The 27,466-nt window shown below is 44.6% G+C and overlaps 3 long non-coding RNA genes across 3 annotated transcripts in view; 2 read left to right on the top strand and 1 right to left on the bottom strand.

Annotated features, from left to right (window-relative positions):
- Positions 1-13,212, top strand: part of LOC149362328 (uncharacterized) — a 28,599-nt gene extending 15,387 nt beyond the window's left edge. Inside the window, exons 3-4 of the long non-coding RNA XR_016288987.1 lie at positions 11,666-11,779; positions 12,837-13,212. This is a non-coding gene — a long non-coding RNA (uncharacterized LOC149362328). The remainder of the gene's footprint in view (positions 1-11,665; positions 11,780-12,836) is intronic.
- Positions 13,213-15,233: 2,021 nt separating this feature from the next.
- LOC149362326 (uncharacterized) lies at positions 15,234-23,044 on the bottom strand. Its single transcript, XR_016288494.1, has 3 exons — positions 22,993-23,044; positions 15,347-15,380; positions 15,234-15,261 (listed from the first exon to the last, which is right to left on the bottom strand). It is a non-coding gene; the product is annotated as an uncharacterized LOC149362326 (long non-coding RNA).
- LOC149362327 (uncharacterized) lies at positions 16,517-19,831 on the top strand. Its single transcript, XR_016288493.1, has 5 exons — positions 16,517-16,982; positions 18,010-18,168; positions 18,755-18,850; positions 19,113-19,264; positions 19,775-19,831. It is a non-coding gene; the product is annotated as an uncharacterized LOC149362327 (long non-coding RNA).
- Positions 23,045-27,466: the final 4,422 nt, after the last annotated feature.

The raw sequence follows: 27,466 nt of genomic DNA, 5'->3' as shown, positions 1-27,466 counted from the left end.
ACAAATTCAAAGAAAAGACAAATTTGAAGAGAGAGACTACATATGGCAGTATTAAAAAAGTATTAGTAATGTCAACTACATGGTGGGGAAGGTCGTTCCAACTCGCACAGGTACTGGGGATGAATTAATAAAAGAAATGTTCAGTGTGACATGAAGGAACACCTATTTTGTGGAGATGATCTGTGCAGCCTGTAACACGTAGGCCTGGTTAGCAGCCACCTCTTAAGGAGGGGATTGGTATCATATATCTTGTGAACAGGACATAAGCAAGAAATTTTTCTTTGGCATGAGAGCAGCGGCAATGATAAGGTAGCCTTCACAGCGGTAACACTGGAGCTATGGTGATAACTGGAAAGCATGAATCGCAATGGTTGGTTTTGTGCAGATTCAAATTCAGATGCTAGTGATCTACCACAGACTTATGGTACATACTCCAATTTAGACAGAACGAGTGAAGTAATTTTACTGAGCGAGAGGAAAGGTAGAATTTAGATGCAGATACAGACACCCTTACGTACGGTTAGCATTGTTAGCAGTAAATTCAAAATGCGATTTCTAAGAGGTGAGAAGTTATATGCACACTGAAGTATTAGTACAAAGACAGTTTCCAAGGTAGTATTGCAAAGTTTAAAAGTGGCTGTTACAACGCCACATTAAGAAGCACACACTTGTTAATGTTAAGTTCCTAGTGCCATGTTCGTTTCAAAACTCGGTTAATATCAGGTTGAAGAATAGAAGCGTAAGAGTCACTGTTAATTTCACAGCCTAAAGACAAAAGAGGCAGCATTGTTAGGCAAGTCATTAATACAAACGAGAAAAAGTAAGGGCCCAAGAACCCTGGGGAATGCTCGAGCCCACTGGAGAAGAACAGGAGGTAAGTTGATCTGCAGTCACACATTGAGAATACTAGTTAGTGAGGGAAGACGAGGTTACTGAATTTGAACTTTTTCAAAGGCTTTCGAGAAAGAGAGCTATTTAATGAAAAACAGGTTTTAGCCGGCGTGAATATTCGCTGACATGCTAATCTGCGTAGGGGAGGGAATAGGGAAGTAAAGATGGAAGAAGGGTGGTAGAAAACAGCGCAGTCATTGTAGAGGGTCGCAACGAAGTAGTTCACCGCATGATGGCTTCTTTGGATGAGACCAAAGTCAAGTTCTGTGCATGGACAGCAGGGTGATCAAGTGCTTGGCAATTTAGAGTTTGTCTAAAACACCAAAAGCGTCGAAATAGGCAAATAAGAATATCATTGCACGTTGCTGCTGTCTGTGAATAACCTAATAGAGTCCACTGTGAGTGGCACTCGGGTGACGGACTGCATGCATTGTTCGTAGTGTGCACGTCCGTTGGCGTGCGCTGGACATTCGAAGAGGATATGAAGCACAGTCTCAACTGAGCTGCAGTTGTCACAATATGGACTGTCTGCTTGCTTGAAGCAGTATCGTAGACTGTTCGTAAACGCAACACTAAGACAAACACAATGATATACTGTTTCTAGATGACGCGGAGGCCCAAGTGGTAGTCTTGATTTGAGCTGTGGGTCGATGGAATGGAGAAAGATGTAATGATGACTTGGCGAGTTCCAGAGGCAGTTCTTTTCATCCTGGGTATATGGTTTGGCGAGTTGGGAGGCATCTGATTTTGTGAAGAAGGTGCGCTTGTAGTTACGGTACAAATTGAGGAACATGCAGTCTGCCATAGAACCCTGGCCAGGATGAAATGCACATCATGTGTAATACAAAAAAAAGCTGTGTCTTGCATAAAAATGTTCCATGAAACCCTTGCTGGCAGTAACTGAGAAAGGAATTTGACTCTAGGAAACTTGCAAGGAGAGAGTAGATGCCATGTTCCATGGTCTTACAGAGGATGCTAATAAATGAAATTTGTTGGTAGTTAATAGAAGAATGCTTGTCTTCAGACTTGTGCATTAAAACCACCTTCCAATCATTGGGGATCTAACCAGACTCCATAAATTGCTCAAACAGTTTAGAAATTAATTATAGCCCTATAAACTTTCATATTTTTTTAGAAGTTTAGAGTTGATGTTGTCCATACCGCATGGAGGTGATATCTTGATTTCTTCAACCCCAACAGGTTCATAACAATGGGGTTCACAAGAAAGAAATTACAAGGTGGATAACGAGGATATGTGATATTACCTGGCCACCTGATGCTTTTAGATTAACTGTAAAGTAATCCGTTTTGTTAGCAATGTTCCGAAATTGTTGGTTATCAGTTAGCATCAGTGGCAAAGTGTGATTGAAAAATGACTCCTTTGCTTGTTTTAGTGTGGTTTTATATTAAGAAGCAGAGGACTAACACACATCACACCAGTGTATAGAATTAGACATTTTGGTGGACTGAAACATTTTTTCCCTTGTTTTTTCTAGTGATAAGTAAAGTAAAAATGTTCTCATATTTTGCACATAAGCTGCAAAGTTTAGTGTGCTAGACAATAATAACCAGGCACATAAAACAGCAAAAAGGCATTCAAAAGCTTCTTCTACACTGCAGCCTTTCTTAGCAGCAACTAATATTTTCTGGATAATAAAAATCAACATGCAAAAGGCAGAACTTTATTTTGTATACACAAAAATAATGGCACTTTTACTGACTGCATGCACATACTGCAGCCAGAGTTGAATGCACTGGGTAAATCCTCAAGGTCCTTTACAGCTTTCAGATGTCGATCAACCGAACAATGTAAAAGTGCAAGCGTGAACTCCATAAATGATGCCAGAACAGAATAAATACTGCCCTTTCTGAGAAGCATGAAAGAGCATTGCATCAAAGTGCACAAAGGTGGGCTGCATAAAAGCAACAACATAAGATGACTCGTACATGGCATCACAGACCCCACGATGGCTGACCACACACCACTTCCACGGGGCAGGTAGCTATCAGCGGATAAGATGGATGAACAGGCTTCCTCCATGTTCTGGTCCACAAAAACGGCTATCCTAACAGGCAGAGGGATGAGCACTGGGAAGCCAAATGGCTATCCACAATATTCTGAAACAAATGAGTTGAGCAGAAATCAAGCCTACAATGAGATGAAATCTGTTGCCTTCAGATTTGAGCAGGAACAGAGGAAGATCCTATGCCGTCTCATTCAGTCAGCCTGTTTCAGTGCCTTCCCTAAAAACTTGGAAAATATGAGACACTACACATTTTTGCGCGGCTATGCTCAGTAAATCTGTTTTAAAAGAATACATGAGGAAGGGACCAACCGACAGCTTTACGTACGCCTACATTAGTGCACTGTACTTGCAGAAATCAGGTCAACGAGTATGTAACCCCATCAGCTAAAGAATAATCACGCTTTCTTGCTTGCTCTGCAGTGCACCACTTAAGCAAAGCTTCCCATTTGTGCAAAAGCTTCCTTCCTAGACAACTACTATTACACTCCACAAAGAAAAGAAGCGGCCAGCATATTTCAAACATACATTTTCAATTAGTCGGCAAGCTAAAACCTTACGATGATCATGCATAAAAGATCGAGCAGCACACTTGAAAAATCAGCTCGAAAGGTTGCGTCCGATGTCAGCTGCGAATGTAAACCCGATGTTTCATGGTTTCGATGATCTTGGTAGAACTGCCAGTGAAAGCCGCGCGCATCCTGTTCGTGCTCAATTCAAGTGAAAACATTTCTGGCATACGTTTCGCGTAGACAAGCTCATGTGCTGCCAGAAAATATTTTTTAGCCGCTAAGTTTCGTTGAGTTCAACGTGCCGAAGCAAATCGTTCCCGCTTATTTCACATAGCGATTTGTGGACGATATGCGAACGGCAGGCGCGGTACTTGCCACCATGGTACTCAAGTATGTTGACATTCGAGAAATTATTAACACACACCACCTTTTCCTTACGCAGAACTGCCAGTTGTCTTGCTGAACTTACCGAAATGATGCTCACTGCGTGAGAAGGTTCGCCGGCACTCTGCAGGGATGCCTGCCTGGTTCGTTAGCATTTACAGCACCTGGCAAAAGCATACGACAGGTGCAGCAGAGCACGAAAAGGACAGTAATAACACGACACACATCATTTACAACACATTTCATACACGCGCCACGACCCTAGCACTACGTCACACACAAAAAAAAGAGGGGAGGGACAAAGAGAAAAGCGCACGCAGCGCCATTACTGAAATTTTGTTGCAGGCGAAACTACGCCTTTTAATTAGAGAAAGACTAACAGTGCACAAAATCAAAAGCACCAAATTTTAGCTTTCTTTAAGTGCACTGCTTTTTGAAAAAAAAAAAAGTTAGTTGAGTTTTGGCAGTGTCGCCATCTGTAGTGCTGTCACTCAAGCCTTCGCAACGGCGCGTCATTTGAACTCGCTAGTTTCAGCGTGCGCGTACGAGTGTCGTTGCGGGTCTGCACACAAGCACCTGCTGTTGAGCAATGCTAAACTTTTTTTTACGCTGTAGAAAATCCATTGTCTCAGTGGGACAGAAGTGGCAAAGAAACAGATGTGGTCTGATTCAGTTATGATATAACTGCAACATTCCCAAGAAAATGAGTTTCCCCAGTTACTGCAGGTCAAAACTTGGTGATAAATGGACAGTTAACAGGCAAGTGGAAATAGCTCATCATGACAAAAAGCGCAAAAAGATGAAGACCAAGTGAAAGACTGTTAGTCTTGTGTCTTTTCACTCCGTTCATAATGAAACCTTGACATGGAATAAATTGGGCAAATAAGCTTCCCACTCAGTGATGGGCAGTGAAGTTGAAATACATTGGAAACTGATGATGCTGGGTTTTCTTGACTCAAGGGCATCTAAGGCCAAAGAGCGCCAAACACAAGGTTTTTGGTTGGCTCAGGCTAAAGTACGTACTACACGTGTTAAAATCAATACCGGGTGTATAGAGCCCAAGAGTAGTGAGTATGTTCATGACCACAGTGTGTCAGGAGGGTGTATAAATCAGCTAGAATGGCCTAAAGAGGTGTATAGTGCCAAAGATTCGCTGTGGCTTAGCTTGGTTAAGCCCGGTAATTGCGAAAGCAATATCCGTACCTACGCCATGGTACAGCTGGTGGTGGTGCTTGTGGTTAGACTTGTGGTGATGCATCGGTTATACAATCCAATCCAATCCAGTCCAATCTAATCTGATCCAATCTAATGCAATCAAGGTCAAATGGAGGTCAGTGGTGGACACCGCCGCGGCACGGCAAAGGCGTGAAAGTGCAAGTAGTATTGCTTTCGCAATAAAAAATTGTGTTAAGAATTGTTGCATATAAAAGACGAAGCCAGGTAGCCTCAACCACAGTCCTTGCTTGGAAAAGAAGAGCGAGGCATCTAGCAGCTACGGCTAAGCTCAGCCTTCTCCTCAGCAATGAGGAGGGGCTGAGGTTGCTTGGAGTAAGAGATCTCTTGCAGGAACCCTACATGTGTTAAAATTCTGAAAACCCTACCCAATGAAAGCATGCAGTCATCACCTAAAAATAAAGAAGGGTGCAATGGTATTTTGTATGTGTATAGCTCTGGGAAGTGCTGCCGTCTTTCTGTTTCGAATCTCGGGCACATGATTAAAATGTGCACAACTAAGATGGTAAGCTCCACATCTTGCGCACTGTGTTGCTGGTGTCCTTTAAAAGATGCAAGTGTGTGATGTATGTATGTTCTATCCTCAGTGTGCAGAGAGCAACTTCTTTGAATCTATTTTGTTTCTCCGTGGCATACCTTGCAATCCTTGGTTTTATTGTGTGCAGTTTGTTCTAGGTTCATCCCAGTCCTGCTGTCACTCATTGCGGAATGTAGTCCTCTAATATGTGGACTGAGGTCCTGGTATGGAAGTTGGTTAACATTAATAAGACTCAGTTCAGCAGCTGACGCAGCAAGCCTACCAGCTTCTTTATTTCCATCTATGCCACAGTGACCTGGTACCCAGCATATTGTAATTTTAAGGTTCAATGTGCGCGCAAACATAAAGCATTTCAAGAGGGAATTCATAATGGGGCTTTTATAGGGTTTCCCAGAGGACAGGGCTACAACCACACGTAAGGAATCACAGTAAATAACAGAGGTAGGGATTTTCTTTTGCAGGATGGACCTAACAGCCAGCAGGATACCATGACATTCTGCAGTAAATATGCTTGTGTCTATTCATTGTTTTTGTCTCAGAAAATTGACAGCTGTGAACTGCACATGAAACTGAAGATGTTTGGTTTTGGTTTGGTTTTATTGGGGTTTAACGTCCCAAAGCAACTCAGGCTATGAGGGATGCCGTAGTGAAGGTCTCTGGAAATGTCGACCACCTGGGGTTCTTTAACGTGCACTGACATCGCACAGTACATGGGCCTCTAGAATTTCGCCTCCATCAAAATTTGGCCGCCGCGGCCGGGATCGAACCCGCGTCTCTCGGGTCAGCAGCCGAGCGCCGTAACCACTGAGCCACCGCGGCAGGGCCAAACTGAAGATGTCTTGGAGTCATCAGTGTAAAACTCTGTGCACTGATACTTTGCTTTTAGGGACATGAAGTGCTGTTTTATGCCAATTGGCGACCCATGCTTGCCAACCTCACAAAAAGTTCTGTCACAGACAACTTGATGCACTTCCCAGGGAGCAATCACGTCTCTAGAAGAAGTCATCAGTATTAGAGACTGGTATGCTCATTTCTTGGACAAGTGTGGCGACTCTAATAGGTGAAGGTGGGGTTTCAGACGGTCTCTTTGAAAACAGTCAGTGTACTGGTCGGGTTTCACATAGGCACGCTGCATGGATGGTCGGCATGAGATAATACCTTGGTGGCGTATGCTATACTTGTAAACTTCGCCTTAGTTCAAGTGGCTATCAGTCCACCTTATTGTACAAACTAGCAATTGGGCTTGTACGGAAAGCACCAGTAGCCAACCGCAGACCCAGGTGGTACACTGCATCAACCATTTTTAAGGTGGTTCTTCGAGCTGACTCGTACGCTACTCAGCGGTAGTCTATACATGATAGAACTACGCCATTTAGAAGACTCAGCAGGCAGTCTCCATCTGTACACCACGACTGGTGTGACACGATTTTTAGAAGGTTCACTGCCTTCATACATTTAAGCCATAACTGCTCAATGTGTGTGCCGAACATAAGCTTTTCGTCGACTATGACGCCAAGAAATTTGTGGTCTTTTTGGACAGCAATACTCTGCCCGTTCAGTGTGATGTCGCGTTCAGATCTAACACCACGTTTTTTTTTAGAGGAGTACACTGACTGTCTTTTCTGTGTTGAGTTTAAATCCGTTCTTGTGTGCCCACTTTGATACTTTGTTCACTCCTAGCTGAATTTGCTGCTCACAGATGGACAAATTACACGACTTGTAGCTTATTTGCAAATCGTCAACATAAATAGTGTAGGATACTGATCTCGGTAAGATGCTCTTCAAGTAATTCATTTTGACCATGAAAAGGGTGCAGCTAAGAACGCCGACTTGAGGGAAACCATTCTCATGTGAAAAACTGCTTAGATAAGGAATTCCCTACACGGACCTTGAATGTTTGTTCAGACAGATAACTCTGAATGGTGGTCAAATACATTTGAAACTGCGTTTTCGATTCATCATGCCTGTGCAGGATAAAGGGCTCTCCCAATGATCTGCCATTATCCCTGTGCCATGCACCAGCCAAAGCTCCCCCCAGAGTGGAAACATGTGGAGGTCATCCTCATTCCGAAGTTCAACAAACATCCTTCAGTTAAGGCACTCTGCCCCATTCATGTCTTGCCTCGGCGAGATCTATGAACAGATCGTTCATACCAGTCTCCGAAACCACACTGATGCTAAAAACCTCTTTCCCCTGTACATGATCGGTTTCCACCCTGGACTTTCCACCCTGGACGCCTTTCTCCTGCTAAAAACGACGTACTCACGGGCATGCCATCTGGAGGCGAACTTCAAGGGGGCACTTGACAACATCACCCACACAGCCATCCTGAACAACCTCAATCATATCAACTACAGCACCCGCATCTATCAGTACATCACCGCCTTCCTCTCCAACCGCACCGCCACAATCGGCATAGGCACTATGCGATCCCAACCCTTCGACACTCATAATAAGGGCACCTTGCAAGGAGCTGTCCTCTCCCCACTCCTTTTTAATATTGCTATGGCCCCCTTGGCCCACCAACTAGCTGCTCAACAGGACCTCAGCTACACCATGTATGCAGACAATATTTCCTCAAGGTCTACATGGGGCTCCCTCGCAGCCAAGAAAGAGGCTCTTCAAAAAGCCATCCCAACCGTTGAGGATTTCGTCACCAGCAGTGGCATGCAACGAGCCCTGGAAAAAACTGAAGTGATTCAAACACACGGACCCCGCTACAAGTCACCTGGCTCTATCTGCCTCCGAAGCCATGACCATCTCATTGAGAAATGCCCGCTTATCTGGGTCCTTGGCCTCTGGGTTCAGCATGACGGAAAACCCACCCACACCCTGTAGACACTCCGCACCTCAGGTCTCAATGTCACCCGCATGATCCGCCGAATAGTGGGGCACGGAAAAGGCATGCGTGAAGCGGCACTCTCCGACTCGTCAAGGCCCTTGCTATCAGCCGCACGATTTGCCAAGATTTGGTAAGTGGAAGCCAAGAGCGGGAGATCAACTACAGGCCATTTTTCTTGTCGATCACAGCACTGTGCAGTGTTATCTTCCAAATGAGAGCAGAAAGCATCAGAATGATGAACTAGAAACACATTTTGCAAGAACAGGTTTGGTCTGGTTTATTGGGTTAACGTTCCAAAGCGACTCGGGCTATGAGGGATGCCATAGTGGAGGAAGGGCTGTGGGTTTAACCACCCGGGGTCTTTTAACATGCATTGACACATCACACAGTACACAGGATTCCAGCATCTCACCTCCATTGAAATGGAACTGCCACAGCTAGGATTGAACCCACGTCTTTCGGGTTAGACACCAAGCACCATAACCACTGAGCCACTGCGTGAGTTTTTTTTTGTGTGTGTGTGTGTGTGTTTGTGTCCTTTTTTTCCAAGAACAGAAGTAAAATATAACTGTTTCACTCTGGAATGAAATCGTGGAAAGAAAAATGACCATCTTAATGTAGGTCGCTTTTTGCAGTACTTTGTGCCAGTGCATTCACTGCATGGTACAGGCATTATATACAGGGTGCTCCATATTTATCAGTCAGGGTTGTAAAAAAATTCTCTTGTGCAAGCCACTGGTCTATTTCTGCTAAAGCACAGACCACAGGGTAGCTTATGATATCTGTGTTTTCCAATAAATACTTTAACGTCGGAACTTGCCTGGACTGCCAAGAATTGGCGAAAGACTGGAGTCGTCTGCGCGCGGAATTTTCATGGAGGCGAGTGGGATAGCCGATTTGAGAGGCTCTGCCATCTGGTGAACTGCGAGGCAAACAATATCTCTGCTCAGAGCTGGGGAAGGTCTCGCAGTACCCCAGTTGGCACAGCCTGTCAAATATGCTGCTCCGCTTACCTAGACGAAAATTCTCCGCGCAGACAACTGTAGTTTTTTGCCGATTCCGGACAATTCAAGCAAGTTCTGATGTTTAAACCAATTATTGAAAAATGCAGACTATCATAAGCTATGTTATGACCAGTGCTCAAGCCCAAACAGGTAAGTAGTTTGCGCAGGAGAATTTTTTTACAACCCCGACTGATAAATACGAGGCACCCTGTATATCAAGGCATACCACTTCTGTAAACAGCAGCTTGCATACACAGTCTCCTATCAGCCGTGAACGTAGGTTGCAATGCAAGCTGGGCTAGTTGGAGGCAGCACATAAAACTGTGCACAGTGTGAGAAACTAGACAGCAATAGAACAAACACATATGCGTGCCAGCACTGTCTTGTAGCTGTGACAAAATAATATCTGCAGCCTGAACTTGTGAGGCAGTGCTGGTATGTGTATGTGCTCTTTCTATTGCCATTTGGTTTCTCATGCTGCACGCAGTGTATGTCATCACTGGAGCAATCGATGCATTGCTGTAGTCCTCGCAGAACATTTTCAGAAAACAACATCCTCCTTGACAGAAGGAATACAACTTGCTAGGATGCTGTCAGTGAAGCACAAGGGCTTGAAGAAGCTGACCTGGACCTGCAAGCACACAAAAGAACCACAACAGCTGCCCTGGCAGTAGAAGTGCAACTTTCCCCTTGTGGTTACCCATGCTTCCCGACAACTTGAATAAGTTTTTGTTTAGCACAGTGAAATGCATAGTGGATGAAGCAATTGCACTGACAGCCACAATTAAGAAGCAGGTTTTTATGCAGCTGGTAAAAAATTATAGCAACCGAAACAGAAGGAATTGCAGACCACGACCTAGCATAAAAAAAATTGGAAGGGACACTCAATCTCGGCCCTAAGGGTATGGCACGATAGCGTTATCGGTCTCCTGGGACTCCTCATGCCCCTCCTGGAGCAGTGGTGCAGCAGTTAGGCGATGCGCCACTGCCCTGTGATGGCAGGTGCTCCCAGTGTTGGGCCTTGTGCGACCCAGGTTGCTCTTCCCGGGCGACCAATCATTAATTTAACTGCCACATGCCAAAGTAGGCAGTTTGCTCACTATCCGGTGGGCAGGTTGTGATGAGGCCGCAAGGTCACGTGACACAAGGCGGCCCGCCTGCCTCCTAGGTTGCTCTATGGGCACCACCTGCCCGAGCCATGCACGCGGTTTTTCGCTCACAATGCTGACGCTGACACCGGATTTTCTGGTGACCGTGGCGGGTGGCATTTAAATTAATGATTGGTCGCTCAGGAAGAGCAACCTTTGTCGCACAAGTCCCACCGGTGACAGCACCTGCCATAGAAGAGCAGTGGGGCACCTCTAAACCACTGCACCAGGAGTGGTATGAGGACTCCCAGGGACCTCTGAATGTAAAATAGAGAATGATGTTCTGCATTTATGGGAAAGAACCCGCTACGCTCAACCCATCGCTCATACCCTTAAGGTGGAGCTTTCAATTTCTACCTTACTCCTCCAGCAGCAAGTGCCCATTTCCCATTGTTGAACATGACGGCCAAGTAAATGAATGAATAAATTTAATTTTGGCATGACTGGCAAATTCATAGAAGTGGGGGAAGGGGAGTGCTAACAGCCAAATAAAGTTTGATTTTCATATATAGCTGTTATGAAAGAAATGTTTATACAGGTTACTGGAATGTTCACTGTATATTACTGTATCATGCATGTATTCATCACTTTCTTAAATATACTGTAATACACCTTAAGGACCAACTTAATATATGCACCCAGATGAGATTTCTGACATTCAGTTTTAGGACATTATTAATGTAAAGCACAGCGGGGCTCAGCTAGTTGCTTTATAGCCAGTCATAAAGCATTTCATCTGAGTATCCTCAACCAATCACATCGCTACAGTACTAGTTGATTTACTGACCCCTGTTCATGAATGTGATTTGCAGAACTCACACAGACTATGCGCAAACTTTCTGAATGCACTCCTTGCATCTACATCTTTATCCCTTTTCATCCCGAATTTTTGTGGGCGAGCACAAAAATTTGTGGTGGTTTTATCTCGTTAAGAAGCTATTAAAAAGCTCGAAAAAGCTCGGCACGTCAAAAAAGCTCGACGTGCCGACGGCATAGTTCATTCCTCTTCGCTAATTTTCTAAGCACGTCGCTGTCTGTGTGGGATATATGCGTGCTTAAAAGATCATGTCACCGACCGTGCTGCGCAGTGCGCCCACCCACGCCTGAGCTCTCCGCGAAGGTGTTCACTCAGGGCAAGCTCTACTACCGTGCGGCATACTTGGACGACGACGGCGGCCACCTCTTCGTCGGAGCTATGGGCAGTAAGTACAGCGGTTTTCAAGGGAGAACCATGCCCAGTATACTGAACACTGGAATTTATTTGTTGCCCTAGGAGTAGCACATTTTCATCTGCACTTTAAGAATTGTAGCTACTTTCTTCACTATGAAGCAGACTGTGGTTGGAATTTTTCTGCTTTGCCACCTGAGTACGAATTGACATCAAGGTTTGAGTAGTCTCCAAACAAAATTTCCTAAATTTCCTCATTAGTGAGAGTCTTTCCTATAAATAAAACAACCAAATGGTGCTCAGAAGCATGTTACTTGCACGACAAATCCACATCAGGGTGTTTCTAGAACGATAGTGGGAGTTATGTAATTTTGGCGCCAAAGAATATTGAAAATCAAATGTAACCTGCTTGCGCAGGGATTAGAACAATACGAACAATTCAATCCTAGTGACCAGAACATTGGAGATAAAAATATTATTGCATTGCGGAAAAACTATTCACAACTAGGGCAAACTTTTAACTACATTGTTTAAAATGAAATTTGATTCACTTGCGAGAATTTGTATATTTGAATTGGATGGAGGAAACTTTAAAAGAAACTGTTTGCTTGAGCACGTCGCGCGTGGCGGTCTGCTCGTGGAAGCTACCCTCCTAAAAAAATGCGGCCAAGAGAGGAACTATCATGATGGAGATATTCCTCGTCTCTTCCAGAAGCCGTGGAAATAGTTTTGGTTTTGATTGAGCTTTGTTTGATCTCTTCATTGCTTTTTTTCTGATGTCCAGTGTACCGGTCGCTAGGTCAGAAAAAGGTTATAAAGCTGCCGATTTCAATTTAAGTTTTACATGCAATAAAATATACTTTTGAGCAGTAAAATGCAAGAGTATAAACCAAAAGTAAATAAAATTCAATAATTATTTTAGTAAAACATGGAATAAATAAACAAATAACTGAACAAACTCCAAGTCCTACCCCCAACCCCCCAAAAAAAGTTCCGCAGTCCCTGCCCTCTAATGACATTGCTCTTTTGCAGCTGAGCTACTCCTCACCAAAGTATATGTCTGTGAACCCAGATACCTTCTTCTGTCCCAGAGTTCCCCATGAGTGGTGACTATGGACTTCAGACTGCCCTGTTCCTGCTCATGACTTACGCCTGCACCGACCTGCCCACTAGGACTGCTGCTGAGAGAAGCTCAAGATTCTGGCTTACTTCCACGACTGCCACTGATTAGCACTGGCAACTGATCTCTCCAATAGTGTGCTACCTTCGCTGCCGCCACCACTGCCTAGAACTACTCTAACTGTGCTTACGGTGCACTCGCAAATGCCATACAGAGATGGGTGTATCGACGGTACTGTTGTCTGCATTGCTGGTGGCCCGGCTAACAAAGCTGCTGCTGTGATTCTATATTCAGAGCTTGATTTAATAAAGTTGCACTCCAAAGAGTGGAAATCAAATGCAGTTTGAAACAAAGGGGACAGGTGTGTTACTTTTTCCCACACGAGTACATGCACCATGTCATGGTGCACCATGTCATGGTGCATGTACTGCGAAATTGAGAATTGTGGTTTACAACTGTAAGTTCAAATCTCAATTCCAAACTATATATACTCACCTATGCACAAAAACTTCAGTTCCTCAAAGACCTACATGTACACAGGAGTATAACGAAGAGACGGAGGGGTATTAATAAACCGAGCATGTCACCACTCTGTTTGGGAGGGCGCACTTTGCTGGAGATTAATCTTTCTTGCTAACAGAGCAGAAATACTACAACAGAAAGCACAAAAACATGAAGCAGTTAACCAGCTCTAGAGATTTAAAGAATGGCATAACAGCCTAAGAGAGCTAAATAAGGCCCTGAAGTTTTGGAAGAAGAATCATCAATATAAATCGTGCACTAATAATACAATAATAAAATATTAGATATTAAGATAAATTTAGTCCTCACTTGAAGAAACAGAAGTTTCAATTCTTTGTGTTTGCACATTACCTACAGAAAAACTCTTCAGGTGAGAAAACGCATGAAGGAAAACAGCAAAAATGCTGTCAATGCAGTGGGCTTTCCTTTCCTCTCTGTAGCACTTCCACAAGAGTATTTCACAGGGTGCCTAAAATACTACAGACACCAAATTTTTGCTTCGTGTTTTCTTTCAAATGATGCATTAGACATTAATATACATGTACCACCGTGTGATATTTGCCTATGGCCGGTAAATAATTTAGAATTATATTTCTTCTTGACGTTGTTTCGGTTTCATCAACTGAACGATGGCTGTGATGTGTAATTGGTATCTAGGTCACATGAGACACGATAAAAACGGCAATACAACTCCATTTCTAGAAGCAGGCTGGTTTAAATGTTGTAGTGAATCAAACCTACGTAAAAGCATGTATAGTGAAGTTTCTTCCTGCTGACGCAACCTAAAGGCCAACTACATGTCACTGCCATTGTTCGGTTGAAAAAACCGAAACAAGAACAACATGAAATAAGAAATTCAGTTATAAATTATTTAGCAGTTGCAGGCAAAAGCAAGTGGTGATTCATAAGTTCACTGTCCAATGCGTCATTTGCAAGAAGAAAACATGCAACTAAAAATAGGTGTCTGTAGTCCATTAAGAGTTTCAACTTTGAACCACTTGGGCACCTGACTCAAAGGCAACCAGACGAGGGGTTGTCTTGAATTCTAGTATACCCAAGCAACTGCTATACACGGCGACAGATCTGGGGGCATGTTGCCTCATACAAGTTGCAACAGACGCTCTCAAGTGATTGCAAGAAGCTGTGGCCTATTACGTGCCAAGTTACCTTCAACAAAGCTATGTTTTGGACACCACCGCACATGAAGGTTTATGGTTTATGAGGATTTAACGTCCTAAAGCAACTCAGGCTGTGAGGGACGCCATAGTGAAGGGCTCCGGAAATTTCGACCAACTGGGGTTCTTTAATGTGCACTGACATCGCACAGTGCTTCCACACAAGACTTTTTTTTTAAGGAATTTTAGGCATTAGGAAACCCGCATCTTTCAGGTCAGCAGCAGAGCAAAATAATCACTGAGGCATCACAGCAGCTTCACATAAAGGGTGCTCCCACAGAACAATAGCTGTTATATATGTACAAGAGGCTGTGTATAGCTTGTTCTATATGGCACACTGTCTGCTTATGAATCTAGTACAGACTTGTACAGATCTAAATCTGCTGCTTTCATTCCGTAGGCAAATTACATAGGTGCATTTGTGTTTCCCCAACTTCTCTCTCTGCAAATCACGTAGCCGAAAGTGCTCCGAACAACTTTTCAAACAACACCGTACCGTAAAATACAGAGGTGCCAAAATACACACTCCACAATAAAAGTAAATACATTGCGGGCATGCTTTCAAAAATTCAAACTTTTCAAAACTTGACCAGGAGCATGCTCTGAACCTGTGGAAACAGCGAAAGTATGCATTATGCCATGCCAATCTCTGCTCACTGTGGTAATGAGGTCAAGGTAGAATCCAGCTGGTGGAAGGATCTGCAAATAAGCAAAGGCGCTCGCTGCAGATCAGAGTAATGCTACAAACACGGCCCGTTTGCACAGATGAATTCAACAAACTCACTCCCAGAATTGAGTACAGCAAGTGAGGGCTCCTGCTGCAGCAGAAAAACAAAGTAACGACATTGGTAGCTGCTGGTTGATACACACACGAATTAATTGTTTCGTAAATGCACTAGATGTGCATTTCCAAAATTAATTACAACAAACGAAACAGTGTAGTGGATTCACTGATACAGTAAGTGCTGCACATGCTGCTTGCATGGAACTGCGCTGGAAAGTGGTTATAGCAGCTGCTGCCTTGTCCCTTGACAGCCACATGAAGTCCACACAGCGGCCGCTAGCTCTCCTCCAAAAGACATGCTGGCTCAGCGTCATTTTGGTTTGTCTGAATACCCTCTCAGTGCCCTTGGCAGCGACTTAAAGGCACGCACTGCCTGTTACTTATGAATGCATTAATTTTTTTCTGGAAATCTTTCCCATAGCTTCCTCGAATGCATTGGAGCACACAGAACAAGTGTTGGGAAACTATGGTAGGGACAGGCATCCCAAATGTTTAAACAAACGCAAAGAATTATACCAGTGCAGTTATTTCGGTTGTAAAACGATAAATATTTCCATGGGCATCGACCTAGTGCTAGCTGAAGGCTAATGACCCAGACAACACCAAAGATCCGTAGGACGTCCCAAAAATGTACGCACGTCCCACATCCCTAACAGGACGTCCCTGGGACATCCGTATGAAGTCCGCACTGGGATTATCCCGGGAACAGTCGCGGCTCGAACGTTATACGGACATGACGTCCGTATAAAAGCCGCGGTGGGATCATCCCGAAAACAGTCGCAGATCGGTTGTTATAAGGAAGTGTTTATATTCAGAGGGTCTGAATCGTGCAGATGGCCATACAATTCTCATGAGCGCTCGAGTGGCACGCTCCACTGTCCTTTTCCGACGTCTTTGGCAAGCGGGCTTGATACAGCTGTTTAGAACAAGTAAACAATAATCCATGCGATGTATATGCGCAAGATGTCACAAAGTAATACACAACCCAGTACTTATTTTTTGAAAGAGCCAAAAAACTGTTAAAAGCAGGACGAAAATAAGCAATTCCAAAAGGGCCATCTGAATACAGAAACCCTAAATTTTAAAACTTCGAAATTAGGGAAGGGCGACCTAATTACTCTAACTGAACCTGGCTCAAATAGTCTAATTCCCGTTTTGTTATAGCTATCGAGGGTGAGCTTACACAAGCTCACAACATAACCACATTGACGCAAAATTGTATTCCCGCCTCCCGACCATAACAGCCACTGACGATGGCAGTGACACCACAGCAACAACAACTGGCAACTTGTTCGTGCTTTTAGAGCAATTATCATGAAAATCAATAACACACATCCTTTTTTGCAGTTATTTTTTTGTTTATTTAGGATCACAGTTTTATTTTTGTCTTAGGTGCATGTTGCTTAAAAAGGCTCTTTGCTCATTAGCTCAATGGCACCACCATCGTCATCGCACTACTGAAGGTTTGAGGGTTTGAGGCGTGTATTAGCCAGTTTTCCGTTTTTTGGACCAAAATTTCAGGCAATTATTGACGCTCCTACTGCATGTTGGTTGCGTAACGAGTGTAATTTTTTTTTACGGGTTCTAGCAAGGTTCCAGCAGCGGGAAACACGGATGGCACATGCGGCAAGTGAAAGTAAGTGGCAGTCGGTAGTCCTCGCCTGGTGTGTGAGCCGTGTAGCGTGATTTCTAGCTTTCGAAGTAATTTTAGCGGCGGTATTAAAGTTCAGTGACTGGTGCTGGCTCAACATGAGCAGAAGCTTACTGGGGGCCAGTATATTAATTTGGTGACAGCATAATGGCTACGGTGCCGAGGAGTACTGCTTACAGGCGTGCACGCCGAGAGGCACGTCGTGATATTGAGCTAATAGCGTCGGCTGCTGGCGATGGTGTTGCATACGACCCTTCCTGATCCTTGTGCTGCTGCAAAGTCGCAAGAGCAACTAGATACTAGCTCGTCGCATGTTCCGTGCCTTCAACATTCGACTGAATATGCGCTTAAAGTTCATGTTCTAATTTTGATTTGGTTTATTGGTTTGTTTGGGTTGAACGTCCCAAAGCAACTCGGGCTCAGAGGTACACCGTAGTGAAGGGCTCCGGAAATTTCGACCGCTTGGGGTTCTTTAATGGGCACTGACATCGCACAGTACACGAGCCTCTAGAATTTCACCTCCAACGAAATTCGGCCGCCGCGGCGTGGATCGAACCCGCACCTTTCGGGACAGCAGCCGAGCGCAGTAACCACTGAGCGGGGCCGGGGCTGTTTTAATTTTGTATTCTGTTTATAACTGTTGCATGCACATAGATTTTCTTTTATTGGTTTGTAACCTAGATATATATAGTATTGAAGAGAACTATTGCAATTTCATTTGAACTATATGTGTTGTTTGGGCCTTTTGCATCCAAAAAATGAGGTCATGCATGTTTTTACATATGAATTTTTTGCTGGCGAGGGCCAAATCTGCCCGTGTCATATGGACGGCTCATAATGGAGGGTATATGCATGTTTAATTGTACCGCCTAGGGATACCTCACAACAGCATGCCAGCTGCCTTCAATATGATTAAAACTGACTATAGCAATAGAGTTCCCCACTGTTAACTTTAGAAATCCTGATTTTATTTTCTTGGTCTCATTTCGAACCTAATTCTGTTTTGATCTAGAGAAATCACATGACTGTGCAAGATGGAGACACTGCAAGAGAAAAGACATCTCACATTCTGCGAAGTATTCTAACATCTGAACTGGCTTCTAGCTACAGCTGGTATGGCGCCAAGGGAAGAACAGGCTCTGTGAGCTGAATATATGCAAAATCATGTGCAGTAAGTATTATTTGGAGGAAGCTATTTCAAATCTTAAAGGAGCACGGATATAAAATTTTAAACTCAAATAAGTGATCCAATCTGTGTCCTGGGCACAAAGGGTTTTGCAATTCCAAATTCTCTGATTCCACTGATTCCACATGCCAAAAATCATTGACAGAGGAGCTGTTAGCCAATGCTGACATCTATCTTCTATATATGGACTGGTTGGCAGTCACTAGCAAAACATGGGGTAAGTCCTAACCATGCCATCATATGATGCCATAATGGACTCCAGCACTGGCATTGACCTGACAGAGACCAAAAGTACTCATATAGAACATTTTAACTGTTCACACTGTGGACTAGATATTTAAGCTCATTTCCATGATTAATAGGCTTTTACGTCTCATTAAAAGCAGAAAAATGAACACCTCAAAACACTGTGTCTGTATCCCTTTAAGACTTCGAATATAAATAAGATCACAGAATCAATATCTACATTAAGTGCTTATAATTGAATTTGTAGCTCTTGGTAGGATTGCGTCAAGACCAGTGATATTTGCTTCGAAAAAAAAAATGCCAAATTTTCATTGTTTATTTTCAGATCTGCACATTCACGCACTTCACAACTACCCACATGGATTTTTGTTGTCATCTGGTTCATTGGCTCATGGCTGCAGTGCCATGAATGTTACCACAGGTTAGAACAAGCTAGAATTACAGCTTTCGTAGTGTGCATTTGGGACTGTTTTCATACTGCCTGCACAGAAGGCATGGTCCAGCAATGGAATTGGTAATAAGATGTGTAGAAATATGCCATCCTTTGTTACTCAAGCCCATGCCCTTTGCCTGCTGGTTCAAAATTAAGGAAATGCAGTAAAGTTTGGTACAAAAATTTTTAGAGGTGAGATATATTTTTCTATAAAAAAATACATAACATATACCCTCTCATTTGTATATAGGTTGCCTAACCGACCAGCAGACCTCAACTCAGGCACAGCAAACTACGCTGAAAGAAATCGAAAAGGCAGCCATGTCATGGTTTCGGCATGCAACTGAACGGGTAATGCGCAAGAAAACGGGGGAACAAAGCTGTGCTCCTGAGAAAACAATGGTGAGTGTGTTGCTAGTGTGCTACATTTTTTTGTTGATTTTTTATCTTGGGTTGAGGATTTTTCATTCCAAACTGTTGATATTTTTCCTGTGACACTGTGCTGAGAGATGATCGATTTTGAGAGAGCACTGAATTCAGTAGATTATTTCAATAGATACCGTGAAAACGCATATCAGCCTGCATATCAGCCTGTGTAGTTAGGTAGAATCATGAAATGTATCTTTAAGTTAACTTGGGTATTCTTAGCCTGCTAAGTCCTCACGCACCTCTCTTTACTTGGCCGTCTGTTTGTGGTGGTTTTAATCTTGGAAGTATATACATTTACTTGTGCAAGGATTAATTCCTTGCCGCAAGTACCATTTGGTGCCAACACCATGTGAAGGTGCTGCAATTTGTATATTGTGCTGCAAGTTTTTTTTTTTTTTTCAAATGCAGTCAGTGATTGAAAAAAAAAGGTGAACTGAAAGAAGTGTCTATATGTATTGGGTTTTTTTTTTGTCTTCCTTCCAGCAAGGCAGCCTATTTCAGCATTGGCCCAGGTGGCAGGATTTCTGCTTTACATGTATATATGACTCTTCTTTTCGGTGACATTATAGCAGAACCGAAAAGAAGACTGCCTAGAATGAGAAGCCGAGCGATATCTTGAACGTGTCACTTTATTGATACCTAGCAGTTGTACATAGTATACTCAAGTGTCTAGAAATGCGATGCTTTGTGCTTGAACAATTTCTTTTTCTCTGACCAAGCTGGGGATTTTGTTGCCCATTTGAAATTTGCTTGTATCGAGCTATACTTGCTGTTATGGTCTCTAGTCCCACTATGCTTGTGTAGATTTGCTCCTGACTGCTACTACTAGAGTTATTTTTCACCCCCGTAGTGCGTTTGTATTGCTGTTCCAGCAAAAAAAAGAGGATATGTGGATTTTAATGACTTTTATTGTCTATGTAAGAGACGACCATAGTTCCTGTGGCTTGTAGCAGTCTTATAACTTGTTAATGTTAATATCATACTATATGCAGCGTGTTTTAGATTTTTTTCTTCTGGCCGCGCTAGTTGCCTTAAAGCCCATGTACTCCTTATGCACACTTATACGTGCTTTTTATTTCTAGTCCTGTGCTTGCTGAAATGTGATTCTGAATGGTTGTGCTTGTGTCAATATTTCAACCTCTGATCTGTGTGCATGTATTGCTGTTATAGCGAAAAAAAGGCTCATTTGTGATTTAATAATCTTTATTGTTTTGAGTGAGACAAGTATAGTTCCTGTACCTTGTAGCAGTCAGACAACCTGTCTTATTTTAGTCATTCCACATGCAGCTTGACTGAAATGTTTATCTTCCGACCATGCTAATTGCCTTGAAGGCCACCTACTACTTATGCACAGCTATATGCCTGCTTTTATCTCTAGTTGCTTGCTTGCTGAAATTTGATCCTGACAGATAGTGCTTATGTTATTATTTTAATTTGTAATCTGTGTAGTTGGGTTGTATTGCTGTTATAGCAAGAAAGGGTCATTTGTGTTTTAAGAACATTGATTATTCTAAATAAGACAAATAGTTCCTATGCTTTATTGCAGTCACATAATTTGCCTCATGTAGCTATGCTACGTGCAGTGTGATCTAGATTTTTTCACCTCTGCTGCGTATGCTTGTATTGTTGTTTCATCAAAAAAAAAGTTGCATTTGTGTTTTTAGTTTGGTTTTTGGCGTTTTACATCCCAAAGCGACCCAGGCTATAAGGGATGCCATAGTGGAGGGCTCCAGATAATTTCGACTACCTGGAGTCCTCTAGCATGCACTGACATCGCACAGTGACATCAACTTCTCACCTCCTTCGAAATGGGACTGCAATGGCTGGGATCAAGCCCGCGTCTTTTGGGTCAGCAGCCGAGCACCATATGACGAATGAGGCACTGAGTGGCATATTTGTGTTTTGTTGCGTTCATTATTTATGAGACAGTCATATAATATTCATGCCTTACAGTATGCCGCTACTGTTTGTTTTAATGTCATGCCCTTTGTAGTGCAATTAATATTTTTTGTTCTGACCAAGATAATCATCCCGAAGCCTGTTTAGACCTTACATGACTTATATGTATATACCTGCTGTTTTAGCCGTATAGTTATTTTGCATCTCTATTTTGCAACTCTGCATCTGGGGTTGGCTTGGCTACTTATTGTATCGGAATCCTACTGCTTCAAGTTTGAAAACGTGATAATGTTGGCTCATAATAACCAGACAAGCTAAACATAATTAATGAAGCCTATTACACACATTGCGAAGCAAGGTCTATGTGCACACCATCCATGAACTTGCTCTTAATAACGAGAAATGCCTGAGAGGAGCTGTTAAAGCTGTGTTAGTGCTTCCTTTATGTGAGTTCTGTTTCATGTGCTGTTATTAAAAAATAAAATTCAGCTGTGAATCAGCATTCGGCCTGATCATCAGCATGCCCCATATATTTGAATAAAACTATTTTAGCCAAAGCTTTGTGTTTTAAATCACTCTGCAGCATAATCCAGGCCTGTGTTCTAACCTTGTGTCGTTTTTACTATAGCATCGCTCTCGGCCATATGCAATTGGCCGAAATGCCAGAAGCGGAAGCTGGTTCTGTTGCGGCTATGAGGCACTGCTTCTGCTTTTGGTATTTTGGTCAGTCATGCGTGACCAGTAGCGACACTTCTGAAAAGGACACGAGGTTATATTGGGTCCTGGCCAAGGAAAAAATAAAAATAGTAACGTCCTGTTGCAGTCCTGCGAAGGTCCCAAAAATGTACTCGTCAGACATCCGAAGGACTTCTTTCGGCGTTTCACTTCGGATGTTTTCAGGAATTTTTCGGGACATCCGCGGGATGTGCGTAAAGTCCTGCCGCGGACTTCCCAAGGACGCCCTTAGGATGTAGGTGTGTTGTCTGGGGAATTCACGTATTCCTTGCGGCATCCGTCGCCTTACACATGAGTTACTTGGCAGTGACGGGCCTGAGCGGATAAGCACAATGAATGCATTGCTGCAGTCTCATGCTGTACAGAAGGTTCGTGGCACTCCCAGGTACGCCAGTTATTTTTTTCACACTGAGCCAGCTCATATTTAAACTTAGGCTCTCCGCTGGCCAGCAACCCCTTCTTTCGCTCTTCGGAAGTATCACAAAGAAGCTGATCTCCTGCATTGCAGCACCGCGTGAAAAAGGAAGGAAAACATACAACTGCTCTGCACAGGTAAACGCCACCTACCTGTCGGGAATCCCGACGCTTTCATAGCGCAAGTCACGTACCCCATCTGCTGAAGCTGCGAGGAAGGCAGTAAAATCCCACAGTCCAGCGCGTTTACGCTGGCGCACACATAAATAACAGCTGCGGCCAAATTGTACAGAGGCCATGAGCGAAGGAGATGAATCTTGATAAAGACAAACCTTCGTTAGAGGCAACCGACTATCGATAGGTGCACAGTAGCAAACATGCAACAGTCCTTTCAAGCGCGAAAAAACGACCTCATCGACGCCACTCCGCGGTCTCCTCGCGCGCCTTCACCCGCACGATGTCGCGAAATTTACGTCAGAAGACGCTGCATTAATAATCGAGACCGTCACATACTTGCGCAGTCGTGCAGCAGCTCTTTCAACAAGCCACAAGGCGGTGACAGAGCGACGACGAACACTTTTTATCTAGTTGGCGGGCAAGTACGAAACAACATCCATCGCGCGTGCACAATGAATTATTTTGACAGCACTCACCTCAGTCTGGAAAAGGTTGAAGGTAGGACTGCCTAAACCATGAACTGAGAGCAAATTCACCGAGCTCGCATCTACCAAAACAGCAGCGGGCCGATTCACGAGAGAGAAACGAAAGCGCAGATAGCGCAACGAGGCGCTGGAGCGTACACGAGTTCGCCCGTTCAATGAAACGCGCGCCATCCTCGGTCTCGGCTTAATTTTAGGCGTCTGGGTTTGAGAGTTACATGCCGCAAAAACAGAAAACCGAAAAACCCTCCGGCGTCACATCCGCCAAACGTCCTCCTTTCCACCTACTCTCTGGGCGCGCATGCGCAGTTCTGCGGAGTTTGCTCTCTCGATGTTCAGGTGCCCATTTCTCCCTGTGCCCCTGCTCACATCCTTCTTCGCGCTTAAAAATAGCGCACACGAGAAGACGGGACAAGCGAGGAGACACAGACAAGCGCTAACTTTCAACAGACGGTTTATTGCAAAATCGGGAGCATATATACACATGTCCAGAATGGCAACAAAGAACAGGAACGAAGATAACATCAACAAGACACACACCCCCTCGGTAGCGATCTGCTTATCGTGCCAGATATGCAAGCTCTTTTTTGTGACAAATTAACGGAAGGTTCACTGACACAATCCGGTCCAGAACGCACGATGTTCGACGCTTCAACAATCTCCCTGGTAAGTTGGTCGCGGTTGCGCAGAATGAGTTGCCCGGTCAAAAAGCGTACACCCGACTGTACTATCAGACATAGGCAGACCTACGTCCATTGTCGGCTGGGGGTAGCCTACTAGATCCCCTTGTCATGCGGTAGATTCTACATCGGGCTAACGGGCAAATGCCTCAACGTACGCCTACAAGAGCACCCGAAGAAAGTCAGAGGTGGTGTCGACGGGCATCTGGCTTTGCATTGCACTACATGTGACTGTGACCCTCCTTGCCGTCCAATTTTTGAAGATACTTTAATCTTGTACCATCACCGCGACCAACCAGCGCCTCCTTTATACTTTCTCTGCCTGGGCGAACGCTCTCCTCAGGCCGTCGGGCGCTGGCTCCGCCGCCGCTCGCGGCTGCCGCAAGGAGGCGCTGTGTGAGTAGAATACGTCGCGCGCGGCGGGTGCCTCGATGCCCGCGCTCCTCGAGGATACGAGAAGCTCGGCTACTGCTGATCGTACGCGCGGAGTACGATTCTTGTTTCTTTTTCTAGGATCAGGCTGGACGCACTTCTCCCGTGTCATTTTCAGCTGTAGGGCCAACCATTACGTTCATGAAGAACGTTTATTGGTGGTTCGTGCTTCACAATAGCAGAAACACGACGCAGCACATACACCAACATTTTCCGGATGCTCGCCAATTCGACGACAGTGCTGATCCGCGGCTTGAATGGCTTGAAGTCACTTTCCCTATGTATTTAGAAGGGCTAAAATAAAGATCTGGGCATACCCATGAATTTCTCACAGACGAAACCTATCAGGCAATTCTGATCACTACTACCGCGTTTGTCAAATATCTGCAATAGGATCGCTGCTGAATTTTCGGGTGGGGACGAAAAAGAACTCTTCAGTCAGCATGCTGACTGAAGAGTTCTTTTTCGTCCCCACCCGAAAATTCAGCAGCGATCCTATCGAATCCCTGTTTGGTAGTTTGCGAATGTCATCCGGGTGTAACGACATGTAGGATGTTCGGGCTGCATTGTAAGGTCTCGAAAAGCTACTACCGGGATCGCTGCGTCTAATTCAGTATCCAATATTACCCACAAAGAATGTCCTTCGATGCCAAGACTCCTACCTGCTGACGTCCTTTCTCCTGCGCAACCAACTTCTACTTCAGCTCCAAAGCCTCCCCTGACGTCGACTGTGCAAGCAGCGCCGAAGCTGTCGAGAGCAAGATTGGTGCTTCTGAGGCTTACTACCACAATTTTGCCACAGCACCTGCCGTCGCTTCAGATCTCGGCTACCGCTTATGTGGGCGGTTACATTGCACGAGTTGTTGGCGAGCATATGGATTGCGAGAACTGCCTTACTTTGTGTACGAAGCCGGTTAGCAACCAGCCACTCCTTCAGTTCACCCGCAGCCAAGACCGAGGTGGGCTGCTCTACCCGTCAGATCAACTTCTCTTCGTTCTCGACACATTAAGAGCTTTTGCTGACCTCGCCCTGCAGGACGATGAGACCTTGAAAAAGCCTATCACTACATTAGTAGAGCACGCTGTCCCAGCCCTTTGTGCTTCAAAGTTGCTGAAGTGCAAGCGATGGCATCAACGAGCTCATGAACCTAATATCGGTTCGTTTCCTGAGGCCGCTTGTCTGCATCTACGCATTGAATGTCAGTGACAAGCATGACGTAGTTAAACATTTCACAAAAAAGCCCCTTTCGCCAAAGTACGCGAGGCTCTGAGGATGGCGTACGTTTTACTGCCGTGTTGAAGTTAGCCTCCACAATAAATACTTTTTTTTTCGTGTTTGAGTAAGTGTTGACTCACAGCGCACTGATATTGAATATATGAACCTCAGCGCAGCGTTATGTGCAGGCAGATGATGCAGCGTCTCCCGTTACATAGCTGGTGGCACTGACAGCAGGGCGCTCAAGTTGAGCGTCAACGATGCGACTCGAGACACCATGCAGTCTTGCAGGAAGTGCGCGGCAGATCAAATGATGAAACCAGTTGGCAAAGCTCCACATTTTCTGGCGCCAACTCTGGCTTCGGTGACAACAATGGTAACTCTCAAAAACTTTACGAAGGAAACGCGGGATCAGGTACCGCTTTGGAAGCAGCCTAATGGCTTTACGTGCTACTTACATGAGTAAACAACACGCGACGGAGCTCTTTCAGAGCCTAAGCTTTCAGTATTAGCTGCTGCCAAGCACTGCTTTCAAATAACGACCCTCAGACAAGTGAACTTAAAGGTGACAGAACAATTTTCCACGCAGTGGATTTAAGCAGGCGCGCGCTGTCATATCAGCGCAGCAGACGACGCGCGAGCGCATTGCACAGCAGTAGCCGCGAAAGACACGACTAAAATGGTCCGGTTACCCTTAGCGACAAGTGCTTCTGAGCTCCCTTTAAAAAAAAGTTTTGATTGTACTTGAAACAACATGAATGCAGCCGAAAACTCAACGACAGAACAGCTGCGAACGGTCTGCTTTTCTATGAGCGACGGCGCGGCAGTGATCCTACTCCGGTGGCGGTGCGTGGCGGCGAAACGCCGTACTAGCCCCGACGGCGGGCTCCCATTGTTCGCCTCTCGTTCTCCCAGGCACAGTCACTTACCAGGGAGATTGTTGAAGCTTCGAACATCGTGCGTTCTTGACCGGATTGTGTCAGTGAACCTTCCGTTAATTTGTCACAAAAAAGAGCTTGCATATCTGGCACGATAAGCAGATGGCTACCGAGGGGGTGTGTGTCTTGTTGATGTTATCTTCGTTCCTGTTCTTTGTTGCCATTCTGGACATGTGTATATATGCTCCCGATTTTGCAATAAACCGTCTGTTGAAAGTTAGCGCTTGTCTATGTCTCCTCGCTTGTCCCGTCTTCTCGTGTGCGCTATTTTTTCCCTTTAAGTACGTCTTACCAACATGCCCAAGCCTCATCTCTTCTGAAATGTAACACTATCGCCCCTCCCTATTCGTCATCCATTTAATTCTGCGAATCTTGTGTCGCGTTGTCATAGCCTTTTTGAGAGGAACTTTGTCAAAGAGTTGTGTCTCAAGGGTACGGTGAAATTCAAGCAAGTTTAGGTTGAAAGCGATTCCCAATTCTTCCTTATTTATTTTAAAATCAGCGACAGCAGTGCTTTGCGCATGCGGTTCGCGGGCGGTTCGGTTGTTCGCTTCCAAGTGCCGCCGGGTACCTATCGGTTGCCAATGCATACAAATTTTCTCGTGGTTTCTCTGAGGTGAATTGATTCGAAAAAAGTCTTTGACCTAACCTTATCTAGAATAAAACACTGTTCCATGGCGCTCTCTGGTGCAAGGCTGCCCTTGCAGCATTAAAACTCAACAAAAGAAAACATCCTTATAGAAAACACGGAACGAAAACAATTCTACGCCTAGGCTAAGTACACGCCAGGAGCAAAAACGCGTATGCAATCCGTACGTAAAAGGCGTCAGCAAAACCTTGGCCAGCATTATCGGAAAGGAAGCGGTGGAAACTGGGTACCAGCCGGACACCATTATCTGGCGCCTCCCCCACTGCCCCAAAGACTCGTCGTCCTACACAAAAGATGCAAGGCGTGGTACGCAAAAACCCTGCTTTGGGTTGAAAACCGGTTACTGCTTTCATGTAAACACCGCACAGTCGGTTCCGGGAGTCGAGGAAGTGAGTCCAGTCGACTCCGCTGCCGAAAGGGGGGGGGGGAGGAAGGGGAGGGGGGTTGACTCGCTCAACCCCAAACGGAAGATAGCACGTAAACCGGATCGAGACGAAGAGTCGAGTTAGCGGGAGGGGAGAGGATAAATTGCGATCCTGTTTTTACGCTTGCG

Source organism: Amblyomma mixtum, chromosome 2 (assembly GCF_055824585.1).
Source record: "Amblyomma mixtum isolate Tamu chromosome 2, ASM5582458v1, whole genome shotgun sequence".
Classification (NCBI taxonomy): domain Eukaryota; kingdom Metazoa; phylum Arthropoda; class Arachnida; order Ixodida; family Ixodidae; genus Amblyomma; species Amblyomma mixtum.
This window is presented reverse-complemented; position numbering and strand designations above follow the sequence as displayed.